The following is a 13,603-nucleotide window of genomic DNA, read 5'->3' as shown; positions in this document are numbered from 1 at the left end:
TATTTATAGGTCTGATTCTGCTTTTTGTTTGTTCATTCATTTATTTTTTTTTTTTTAGATTCCACATGTGAGTGAAACAAAAAGCAGAACCAGACCTATAAATACAGAGAAGAAACTGAAGGTTGCCAGAGAGAAGGGGGTAAGGGATGGGCAAAATGGGTGAAGGAGAGCAGGAGATACAGACTTCCAGTTATGGAATGAGTAGGTCACAGGAATAAAAGATACAGCATAGGACATATAGTCAGTGCTATTGTAATAGCGCTGTATGGTGACAGATGGTAGCTGCACTTGCGGTGAGCAGAGCCTAAGGTAAAGAGATCTTGAATCTCTATGTTGTACACCTGAGACTAATGTAACATTGTGTGTCAACTATATATGATATGAGTGTACCTGCTACCCTTAGTCTATCAAGCTCTCACATTTTATTCCAAACATTATGACCCAATAACACACATAACATTTAAAAAATCCTAAACAGTATTCTATTACAAAAAGGAGAAATAAAAGGAAACTGATTTATAAAGTAAAATATATTTCAGTGTTATTATAATTAAATAACATGTGTTTTGGGGCACCTGGGTGGCTCAGTCATTAAGTGTCTGCCTTCAGCTCAGGTCATGATCCTGGAATCCTGGGATCGAGTCCCACCTCCGGCTTCCTACTCAGCGGGGAGCCTGCTTCTCCCTCTGCCCCTCCCCCTCCACTTACGCTCTCTCTCTCTCAAATAAATAAATAAAATCTTTTTAAAAAAATGTATTTCAATAAGTAAGTATATAGACATGACTGTAGTTGAAGACACCTACATAATACAAAAGAAGTATAGGAAAATATGTTTAGAGATCCAAGAAGCTACTGGAATAAAAAAATAGTGGTGAGACATAAAGTAACAGAGCAGACTTGTTTACTTGATAAAGAGAAAAATAACCTTAATTGAGGTAGTAATAACAAGATAAGACAAATTATAGGCCGTGCAAAGGAGAAAATGCAGAAATACAATATTTTTTATAAATAATCTGGGCCATACTTGTAACTCTTATGTCAAAATAATATACTTCTCTCATAACATGTTATGGATATTTTAAAAAAAAGTACCTCAGAAAATGCATCTATTTTATAATCTCAATACATATCAATAATTATATAGACAAATAAATTTATTGTATGCAAAAAGACCTTAGGCAGACTTAGGAATACTACTCAGCAATAAAAATGAATGAACTATTGATATATGCAACAACTTAGTTGAAATTGTAAGGCATTATCCAAAGTGAAAGAAGCCAGTATCAAAAAGTTATATACTGTGTGATTTCATTTATTTATTTATTTATTTATTTATTTTTAAATATTTTATTTATTTATTTATTTGAGAGAGAGAGAGAGAGAAGTAGAACACAGAGGGAGAAGCACACTCCCCATTGAGAGAGAGCCTGATGTGGGGCTCTATCCCAGGACCCTGAGATGGTGATCTGAGCCGAAGGCAGATGCTTAACCGACTAAGCCACCCAGGTGCCCCTGTGTGATTTCATTTATATAACATTCTTTAAAAAGACAAAAACTGAACTTAGTGGAGAACAGATCACTCATTGTCAGGGATTTGGAATGGGAGAAGCATGTGAGCACAAAGGAGCAGGCTGAGGTAGTTTTTTTGAGAAATAAAACTATTCTTTGCCCTGGTTGTGGTGGTGGTCACATGGAATCTATACATGTGCTAAAACTCAGATGTGTATGAGAGAGATGGCTCTGGGCTGGGGGGCTGGAGACCCAGGAGAGTCAATGGTACAGATGAAGTGTGAAGACAGTCTGCTAAAGAAGTCCCTCTTGCTCAGGGAGGCTAGTCTTTTGTTTTATTCAGGCCTTCAACTGACTATGAGGCCCATCCACATTATGGGGGGCAATCTGCTTTACCCAGAGTTCACCATTTAACATGTAAACATTAATCTCATTCAATATCACCGTCCAAGGTGACACATAAAATTAACCATCACAACCATGGAAGCCATATCCTAACAATGGGAAATTGATGATGAAATGGAAAAAAGAAAAAGTAATATAAGAAGTCATGGTCAAGGGGTGCCTGGGTGGCTCAGGCAGTTAAGTGTCTGACTCTTAATTTTAGCTCATGTCATGGTCTCAGAGTCATGAGATCGAGCCCCACGATGGGCTCTATGCTTGGCATGGAGCCTGATTGGAATTCTCTCTCTCCTTCTCCCTCTGCCCTTTCCCCATGTGCTCGCTCTCTCTCTCTAAAAAAAAATAAAAAAGTCATGGTCAAATCAAGAAGTACACTAATAATAAGTAAACAAATTATTTTGATTTACTTTCACTTTTCTTACAATTTGACTTCAATATTTAAAGAGTATGTGATGGAAGAAAAACAATTTTTAAAACAGACTTTATTAATGAAATTTAGTGATATTTCTATATTTTGTCTGTTCATGCATTTAATAATGCTAATTCTAAGTCAGTCTGTTAAGGAACTCTCAAATTCTCAAATCTCTTTCATTCCAGGTAGTCCTTGCTTTACACAGTACTGTGCTAACTGAAACCCTGCATTCCAGAATTGTGCAAAGTGGGGACTCAGTTCCAAGATGCACAGGTTTCATTTAAAATGGTGCTGTGCAAAGCACATTACTGGTTACAGTAATTCCTAAAGCTGGCTTTAGTAAAATTTTGAGCGAATGATTTTTTAAATCATTCGCTCAAAATTACATATTTTCTGTAGTTTCTTTGGTTCCTATTAGTTTTCTCATTGCTGCTTTATATAAAAACTAATAACCCCTGTAAACCTGATTCTCATGGTAATAGGAACAGGAGAATTATCAGGAGACACCATTGCCTTTAAAATAAACAAAATAAACTAGCTTGGGGCACGTGGGTGGCTCAGTCGGTTAAGCATCTGCCTTCAGCTCAGGTCATGATCCCAGGGTCCTGGGATCGAGCCCTGCATCAGGCTCCCTGCTTAGTGGAAAGTCTGCTTCTCCCTTTCTCTCTCCCTCTGCCTCTCCCCCTGCTTGTGCTTGCTCTTCCTCTCTCAAATAAATAAATAAAATCTTTAAAATAAATAAAATAAATAAAATAAAATAAACTAGCTCTAGGACAGACAGAGGGTGAAAACTACGTCCTTGAAGTCATACAGTAAGTGTGCCATGTGATTCAGCTCATGGGTGATAGATACGCTGCTGTTTTGTTTATTTTAAAATTTTGTGTCTAAACTAAACTTTCATAATACATCGCCAAGACAGTGTGGTTGTGATTCATGTAAGTGTTTGGTATCCACTAAAATGACAATTTACTGCTTCAGTTATGCTTTTCATAACATCATTCATTTTGGATCATTCAATTAGTAAAGACAGTGGGGTCCTTGATTATAAGACACTGTCACTATTTCTGGGAAACATAAAGGAATGTGCTTCTCAATGACTGTTTATCACTTGATAATTACAGAGCCCTTGCAACTATTCTCTATATTTCAAGAACTCCTATTTTTTTTCCTCAGGATCCAGCAGTTCTTTGTTTTAATTTATTTTCCTCTTAAATACCTCCTGCTATTTAAGCAATAATTCCTTCTAAATCAATTGTTAGATGCAGTTAATGACCGGTTGGTTAATTAATAGCTCAAAGCAAAGCTGAGGGTGTTCCCTGTTCTAACAAACCAGCAGACTCTAACTGGGGCATTATTGTTAACGTACCCTGTAATCACCAGCTTCTCACAGCCTCACTGCCACAGAGTATTTTATTTTAACTTCAAGGGATGAGGTGAATGGGGAAGGGGTGACAGCATTATAAAATCAATCATAACGATGTACATATTTTTAAATTATCTGCACATCCAGTTGGATCCATATTTCCGTAGGCTTCACCACCAGGCAGGGGGTGAAGGATTGGCTTGCGCAGGTTAGGACTCCCTTTCACCCCTGGGGCTCTGAGCCCAGGGGAAGTGCAAGAGCCTCACGCCTGAAACTCTCCCGTCCCAAAGCTGTGCTCCTAATCGCTGCACTCACTGACAGTGAGAGGAGAGAGACTGTGCAGCACATTCTCTGCCTGATAAACATATGGTTTACCAGCAACACCTTTTGCATTGCTAATAGAGAGGAAGGAGACGTGCTTGATAATTAGCGCAAGGAGCGAAACATCAAGAGTCCTCGGTTCTGTTCCTAACACCTTCTGCCTTGTTCTGTGTGATTGCAGGGAAGTAATTAGCAAGTGTGTGCTTCTTGTGCTAATAATTCTCACAATCAACAGAAATTAAGAGACGTCGAGTATTCACCAAGACCAGAAAAGCATCTAGAGGTGCTATAAGGCCCTAGAGTTTTGCCTTCTCTAGAAATACATTTATGAACATGTTGCCCGAGAATGAGTGTCAGGCAGATATTTTGTGTTACTAGAGTAAGGCTTTGATTTTTCTAGGCCCTCCTTTTCGCCATCAACTCCTTGAGAGGGTATTGGCAAGATGGCTTTGATTATGTCATCTGATCCTCTCTGTGTATTTCCAAGACATTAAGATAAGCAACAGTAAATAATACTATGGAGGGTTAGGATGTGAATATTAGTTAATCTTTTTCCTTCTAGAGTTCCATGGAATAGATGATTGCTGGATGAAACAGGATATTACCGTGGAATCCTAAATCTCATACCCCGACTTAAAAGACTTGCTGACCACACAGTGACGTGGGCTTTTTTAGATAACAATGGAGGTGGAGACAATGGTGGAGCTAGATGCAGGAAGGAAAAGCAGGGCTCTTCATGGATAGGAAAGACTCTGAAAGGGAAGAGCCATGGAAGATACACCAACGTTGAAGGAAAAAAAGATGAACATGAAAGATATTGTCAAGCGTGAGGCTGGTGAAGTTCACAGTGATGCACTTACTCACATGGGAACCACAAATAATGCTTTTGGTTGAGTTACAGAGGAAATGAGAGCCAGAGCTCATGTCCTCTGCTCTGTGACAGGATCTCAAGATTGGTTTGCAAGCTCTTGCTTAGATTGTTATTAAAGTTTACCCACTGCAGCTCCAGTTTATCTATATTTTATTATTTTCATGATTTCCAAAATTTCATTGTTCACTGAAACTGCCCCAGATTGCCAGAATAAGCAAAATACATCCATTATGATAATAAATTTCCAAAAGCCTCCCAGTCTACAGAGATGATTAACAACATAAAAGATTAAAATATCCACAGAAATAACTTTTTAGCTAAACTGAATCTCCAAGCAGATTGCCCTCCCATGAGACTCTCTATAATGGTCTAAACTTCTAAATATGATGTTCTCATCAGAGATATAATGGATATTTTTCACTCTGAATCAATATAAAGAGCCTTCTCGGATTTAGGGAGAACAGATTTATTCTGTTCTCCCTCACGATTCTATTTAATCGTGAGAGTAAATCTGCCTGGTTAGTGTTAGTACATACATCTTATTGTGCATACCGAAGACACTAAGGTTCCAGCACAGAACCAGTCTCAAGCACAGGTCTGGCCTTCTCCACCACCATTCTATCCAAAACAGCCCCGATCTTTGAATCTCACATCAATCTCTAAATCAGAGATTGTGTTATTTCCAATGATATCCTTTCCTTGCTGCTCACTTTCACTCTCTATCTCTCTCTTTCAAGAGAAACATAAAACAAAAAGTTAAGAGGTAGCTCTGATTTCTGAAGCTAATTAAGTAGATTGAACTGAATGCCTAGAGTAGTGCCTAAATGCTTTTTTAGATGACAATGGAGGAGGAGACAATGGTGGAGCTAGATGCAGGAAGGAAAAGCAGGGCTCTTCGTGGATAGGAAAGACTCTAAAAGGGAAGAGCCATGGAAGATACACCAACGTTGAAGGAAAAAAAGATGAACATGAAAGATATTGTCAAGCGCGAGGCTGGTGAAGTTCAGCCCTCAGAGTGTGTTATTTCCAATGATAACACAATCATCCTTTTCACCTTTCAAGTTCCATTCTTGTACCACATTTGCTTTACGTTTTCCTAAAATGTATTTCCAACCATGGAATTATCTGAAAAAAAAGAAAAGAAAAAGGAATGTAAGGTCATTTTTGCCTTCTGAAGTCTCTTGATTAAAATTATATGGCTGACCCAAGACCAGAATTCCTTACCTCAAAGCTCATTTTCATGACTGAATGAAAACCTGTGGACAAGTAAATGGAAAGTGTGTATGCTCAGGACATGGACCATGGGAGCACTCAAGACTTTTTTTTTTTTCCACTATGTGGAACAGGCTTTTTTGAGAATCAACCATGGGCAAGTGTACCTTACAGATGCCCTATAGGAGTGCTCAGTCTTGTAATCCAACTGAAGGAATACTAAACAGTTCATGAGTAAGCACAATATAATAATGGGACAGTCAATAGTAACCTCTGGGACTCCCAAATGATCTTTACAGTAATTATAGGTATGGTTCTAGATTCAACATTACTTCCACATTTGTCAAAGCAAGGGAAACAAAATCCCTATGCGTGCCCTACTTGTATCAAATGCAAAGTTTCTTTTAAATTGGCTTTTTTTTTTTGTTCAGGTCCACCACCTAGAACTCTCAGCTTTAAGACTGGCTGCTATGTAAGTCTGTCACAGCTATTAATTAGTTATGGATTGAAAAGTGAAGCATAATCTGTGATCCTATGAATCTAGGACCACCTCATGGCAGATCACACAGCAATATTTCAGTCAGTTGGGCTTTATTTACTTTGTGTAAGAATGTAAGAAGAAATAAGCCATGCACAATAAATTTATTTCTCACACACAACCGAATGAACATATTTGGCTTTTAAACCAGACTAATTATTCACACAGTTTGGCAAATATTCAAAATACTGCAGGAGTGAGAACTAATGCAGTAAAAATAATTTTCACACATTTTCATTTCTGCGAAAATTGTCCTTCCAATTCCCGTCCTAAGTGTTTACTTTTCAGTTCATTAGAAAATGTTTAATCTGCACCAAACTGTATTCAAAGCAGTATATTTTCTGTCCCATCACATTCCCTCATTGGCGAATAACAATCCAAGAAGGTGTTGCTGAAAAGTTAACGGAAGTCACTTGGGGACAACACTTGGTTTTGAAAGTTTCCAATGTGCAGAAGAGGAACTTCAGCTATGACTCAGCTTCGGAAAAGGAACTGGGAAGTCAGGCCTCCATTTTGCGAAGGACTTCTGATTAAAGAAGTGGATTGTCCGGCCTGAGTTTGAGTCTTGAGGACAGTTTAAAGAGCACATATCATTAAGGTGAGCCATCAAGTGGGAGAAATATGCAGCTTTTTTTTTTTTTTTTCATAGTCTACATTTATATTTGACTAGCAGTGAGTGCTCCAGTAAGTGTGGGAAGAAAATGGAGGGTGGAGCTTAGGATAAACTATGTCATAAACACTACTCTAGGCATTCAGTTCAATCTACTTAATTAGCTTCAGAAATCAGAGCTACCTCTTAACTTTTTGTTTTATGTTTCTCTTGAGAGAGAGAGAGTGAAAGCGAGCAGCAAGGAAGGGCAGAGGGAGAGAGAGAATCTTCAGCAGGCTCCATGCTCAGTCTGGAGCCCGACGTGGGGCTCAATCTCACGACCCTGAGATCATGACCTGAGCTGAAATTAAGAGTTGGACACAACCAACTGAGTCACTCAGGTGCCCCAACTACCTCTTCATTTTTATGCATAAGCAGAGAAAGAATTTAGCCAATTCATCCTGTTTTTAAGTGAATAGGAATCACAGATATCCAAGTTTATCTTTAAAAAAAAATGGCAAATATTCTCAGGGAAATCTTCATGATTTACAGTAATATGGATTTCACCCCAAGAAATTGTTTTTCCCAAGACTTGCCTTTCTTAATGATTATTGTCCAAAGGTTATGCTGTCATAACCAATAGAAAATACTCTACAGAATCAGAGACATAGTAGTATTCATGAGTTTTGCTTAAGTTCAAGTATGTCCAGTGTAAAGAATGACGTTTGTGCTAGGTTAATCTCCAGTTTTTTCAGTCACTGGTGACTTACCAGAAGAAATGGAGAGAAAGGAGGTCACTTGTAATGACATGGATTTAATAATCACAGTCTTTTCTTCACTGTCATCTTGAGGATAGCTGATGTTGACAACCTTGGTACAGGCCTCACTTATCTCTTGCAGATCCTAGGACAAGAATACTGACAAAGCCCAACTTATTTAAAATATATAAATCAAGTCTTCTTTTCTTTTTTTTTTAAGATTTTATTTATTTATTTGACAGAGAGAGAGAGACACAGCGAGAGAGGGAACACAAGCAGGGGGAGTGGGAGAGGGAGAAGCAGGCTTCCCCTCAAGCAGGGAGCCCGACGCAGGGCTCGATCCCAGGACCCTGGGATCATGACCTGAGCTGAAGGCAGACACTTAACGACTGAGCCACCCAGGTGCCCCAATCAAGTTTTCTTTTAAAGCACACTTATGAAATCAAATATATTCTATCTTCCCTCCTTGACAAACATCCTTTAAAATCACCTGGAATACTAGATTGGAATTTTGAGTTCTCGGTGTCTCAGAGTTGCAAGCTGGGAAGGCAACGGGCTCAGGATCTGTGGCCTGGGCCGTGAAGCTTGTGGAAAGTTATTTTCTAAATCAGCTCCAATTTTCCAACATTACTTCAAGAATGTGCAGATCAAAATTGAACAGAATATGCTCTGCCTCCAAAATAAAAGTCAATGTATACATATTTTGGAAAGATACCCATCCAACATAGTTTCAGGACTTAAGAGAGTTTTATTTGTCTGAAAAGGCATTTATAAGAATGAGTTCATGCCTGCAAGTAACCCGGTAAACACAAACTAAGCAGACTTCAACAAGAGCGGGGTTAATTGCAAACATAACAGAAAGAGGATTTCTTGGCTCTCACATGTCATATCACTGCCATTTGCATGTATCACGTTTCATGGCACTCTTGCGTCTGGGTATGGCTGGCTAAAATGTTTTTGTTTTTGTTTAAATAGCTTTCTGTGTGGGACATTCAGAACACACATTTTAGGTTAGTTCTATTAATTCAAAATGTTTTCATTTATTTATTCCTAACTCACTCTATCAGCACCTATTATTTACCAGGTACTCTTCCAGGTATAAGATCCACGGAGATTAGGAAAAAAAAAAAGAAGATAAATTTGTGCCGAGTCAAGGGACTTCCAAAATTATCTGGCCTACTTAGGGTTAAATATTTACATTTGGTAATATTATTTGAATGCTATGAAAAATGCTTCCCCATTTTCTCAGGAAAAACCAGAACGGTATTTTGCAGGGCATTTTTGTGAAAGGAAGACCCAGTCTGAAGGATTCAGCTGTCGATATGAGAAGGAGGCCAGCAGCTGCACTCGGAGACCTGACGTTGCTATGAATGATGAAGCCTGCCCTCCCCTCTGTATAACTAATCTGTACTGAGTGCTTACTAAAAGCTATTCTCATTTTTTACCTTATTATCTCGCTTATTTCCCTTATAAAAACTCAAGCCTCCAGTCCTCCTCATGGGAGAATATCATCTGTGACTAACAGCTTTGGAAGTACCTCCCAGCTCTTTAAATATCCTTCCTGGCTAGAAGAGGGTCTAATTCTATGTTCTGTACAGTGTGTAACTCCATGTTGGTGCCCAACAAATATTAAATACCAATAATAACTATGGCGGTAATCAGAATTCCTTTTGATACAAACTACTTTGTCTCAACCTCGTTTTTACCCAGTGTCTCCTAGTAATTGCCTGGCATTTTCCCTGCTGTTCTTTTCTTTTTTAATTACATCCTACTGACATGACTGTTAAAGCATCTTAAAGCAAATGGAAGAGAGGCTTAATGCTTTCTACACAAAAGGAGAAGCAGAAAGCAGGTGCCTAGCAGTCAGAATAATAAAACTCAAAAGAAATCGGCAGGGTCTTGCTTTCATTCTTCATAAATACAGAAGGGAGGATGGGGAGAGACACGGCGTAGGGAAGAAAGGAGAGAGTAATCCGCTTGCGTAAGTGCTGATGAGAACAAACACAATCTTCCCTCATTTTTTTTTTTTTTTTTTTTTTTTTTTTTACACTTTAACTGTACTGGGGAGAGTTGGTGCCTTATACCGATTCCCAGACACAGTCTAAGTCACCTGCTTAGGTTCGGAGAAGGAAGATGGGTATATAAAAGTTATTTATTGACAGGAATTGAGCACCTATTTCACATAAACCACATGTCTGCAGCCCAGTGGAGGAACACAAAGCTGACTTCATGTCTTTACCTAGAGTTCATGTTCCTGATTGACGAATCAGGTGGTTTCAGGAACCTTAAGACTCTGGTTGTGGGGCCACTACACCCTGGATTTCAGAGGTCAGGTTGACACAAGATTACTGAAGTTATGTTAAGTGTTAAAGGACCACTGAGACTGTCTTAATCTAATGGGTAGTAGCAATAGCTTTAGGATAGGATAGTTTATCATATGGACTGCCTCAATTACAAAAGCATTACTATAAAAGTAAGGGGTGATACAAAAATAAGAAATGTGTATCGACTGCCTGCCATGTGCACTTTTGCTTATGCAGTTTCCTATGATCGTGATGCCAAGTGTGTAAGGAAATACTCCCATCTTCACTTTCTGGTTGAGGAAATCATCTAAGAGAAGATAAGTAACATTCTTAAAGTCATAAGTAGCCAACCCAGGATTTCTACTTGGGTCAATCAGACTCCACAGTGTTTTCCTGTGGACAAGCGTTAGTGATCGATTTGAGAAGAAAAGAAAACAAGATTAAAATGACTCCATATTATTCTGGCCTTACATGGAGACTCATAAGGTATGTCCCTGAAGAGGCTGAGCAATGGGGAGTGGTCTTGCCAAAAGAAGGCAACTTGTGTTTAGTGACTGCAGATGACATCCTCCTCCAGACAAACCGTATTAAAATTTCTATAGACTATCACAAAGGGAGTGGGGTCAGCAAGAATGGACAGGGAAACACAAAACTGTCAACAGGAATGGAAACCTAACCTAAAGCACAGGAACAATTTTCAGTAGAAGAACATTCTCTGTAGGACTGCATCACAATATGTAGTTTTCGAACTGTTCTCCTTCATCTGGCCTAAAGGAATATCTGGTCTTTTTTTTTTTTTTTTAATTGCCAGTCATTAACTAGGAGACACAATCATGTTTACTCAATGGAGCACTCATACTTGTACCCCTTCTATTATCCCTGTCTGAAATATCTTTTTTTTTTTAAATAATTTTCCTAGTTTGTGATTACCCTTCAAGTTGAACCTTGCCTGGTCTTCATTCTGCCAGCGAAATTAACTACTCCATTATGAACTCTTTTATTTACTCTTCATTAGAAATAGATTATTTATTAGATAATCCTATAAAGTGGTTGTTAAAGCTATTCCAATAGATCGTGAGCAAATTGGGATATCTAAATCCCCTTTTCATCCTTAGCTTTGGACACACCGCCTACATAATACATAGTAAATACTCAACATGTAAAGGAAAAAAAGAATAAAATTGTAGGTAACTCTGGTTTAAGTAATCATGGAGGCACATTCATGATCGAAGGCCATGTGCTGGTCCAACTAGAATGAAAAACTTTTCTTCCTGCTTAATTCCTTGAGGTTAGAGGTTTATATTAAAAATAGTGTTATTTTCTCAAAAGATCACGCACCGCATAAAGATTTTTTAAGACTTTCCAAGCCACAGAGAGAAGATCCAGAAAAATTTATGTAATCTCCCCAAATTAGCATGTAATGTTAACCTCATTCATACATTTTAAATCGTATTTATTAGGTGTTCATGTTATATTTAAGAAGCCAATCAATGAGCAATCACAGTGCCTGCACTCAAGGAGCATATAGTCTGGTGGGAAAGCAGACATTTTATAACTTACAAAAATAATTATTAAATTATAAGTGTAGAAAAAATATAATTAGAAAAGTACTATATGGAAAAATATGGGGGCATGTAAGCATATAGCAGAAGGGACTCATCTTTGGTGAAAGGCTGATCTTAACTAATAAGATAAGGGAACGAAGGGAGATAATTAAGAAACTTCTGCTGTAGTCTGAAAGAGATAATGTTGACTTGGACTAGGGTTGTGATAGCTCAGATGGACAGAAGTGGATACATTTGACACATATTTCAAAATTTAAACCAGTAAGACTTTGTGATGGATGGAATGGTGAGAAAGAGAGAGCAAGGATGAATCAGAGAGTAATGACACCATCTACTGAGAGAAGGAGCAATGATGAGGGACAGTGAATGAATGACATGCAGGCAAGAATGAGAAATTTGATTCTGGACATGTTTACGTAAAGAGTGTTCATATGAGTCCTAAAAATGGAAATAAAACTATATAAATAAGAGGGTTTTTTGGCTTTCAAATAACCTTTTAAAACAGTATTCTCCACTGTTATTAAGAAGACCAAGTAGAGTACAGTGGACTAATGTCATTCACTGCTTACCCAAAAACTTTGAATATCTCTCCACACTTTTATAGGTTCCTATATTTTGAATCCTACCCTCTTAAGTTGAAATTTTAAGGAAAAGTATTTTTCTAGGTTCCTTTATACTTAGGGTGCAAGCATGGGCCTCAAATTCCATCAATCAGATGTACCTGCTGAGACTCTGATTTGGAAGTGAGCTACTGAGAGCAGGTGGCCAAGCATCAGTTTTTCTGGAGTAGTGCCATTGTTTTGAGGTTGGCAGTGGCACCAACAATCATTACCGAGCCACTTCCAAGTGAGGTTCTATTGTTGTTCCTGAAAGCTCAGGGCCTATTTATCCAGATCTCTCAATGATTCTCTGAGCTGCATAATAGTCTCTAGCAATTCCCATTCTGTTGAAAGTAGCAAGTGCTGGGGTGCCTGGGTGGCTCAGTTGGTTATACATCTGCCTTTGGCTCAGGTCAGAATGCCGCGGTCCTGGGTCAGGCCCCATGTCAGGCTCCCCTCTCAGTGGGAAGTCTACTTCTCCTTCTGCCTCTCCCCCTTTCCTTATCTCCCTCTACCCTCTCCGTGTCCCCTTTTCTCTCTCCCCCTCTCCCCTTACTGGTGTTCTCTTTCTCTCACTGTCTCTCTCTCTCTCTCAAATAAATAAATAAAAATCTTTAAAAAGTAAAAAAAAAAAAATAGCAAGAGTTATTATCTTCCACTGAAACAATTCAGAGTCTGATTAATAAATAGTGACAATTAATATATTATATTAATATACTGACATAACATTTCTACTTATATATGCTGTTATATATTGAACAACCTATCTGCTTCAAAGCATGAAAATATCACACAGAGATGCTTGGAAGCAAATAACCAAATAATTTTTAACTTAATAAGTTCAAGGAATGTAATAGAATGCCACAAAGGAAATAAACTTCAGAAACTGTAGGAAATGAATACAGAAGTTAATCCTAATAAGTCTATTTATAGTCAGTGTCTAGGAGGCAAAAAAGAAAAATGGAAAGGAAATTCTAAGTTAACAGATGGAAAATTGTTGCATAACAAGAATACTCACACTGGGCTTTCGAATTTTCAATTTATATGGAATTCAGAAAATGGCTTCCACAGCAAAGCCCATTATGTGAAGTGTGTGAAGAAGACTTGATATACTGCAGTTGATACGCATAAATTAACACATTTTCCAGTAGGTGTACCTAT

Source organism: Eumetopias jubatus, unplaced genomic scaffold, assembly GCF_037043125.1.
Source record: "Eumetopias jubatus isolate StellerSeaLion01/CBP00866 unplaced genomic scaffold, mEumJub1_p1.0 scaffold_2, whole genome shotgun sequence".
NCBI classification, from domain to species: domain Eukaryota; kingdom Metazoa; phylum Chordata; class Mammalia; order Carnivora; family Otariidae; genus Eumetopias; species Eumetopias jubatus.
The sequence above is the reverse complement of the archived record's forward strand: the minus strand, read 5'-3'. Positions refer to the sequence as shown.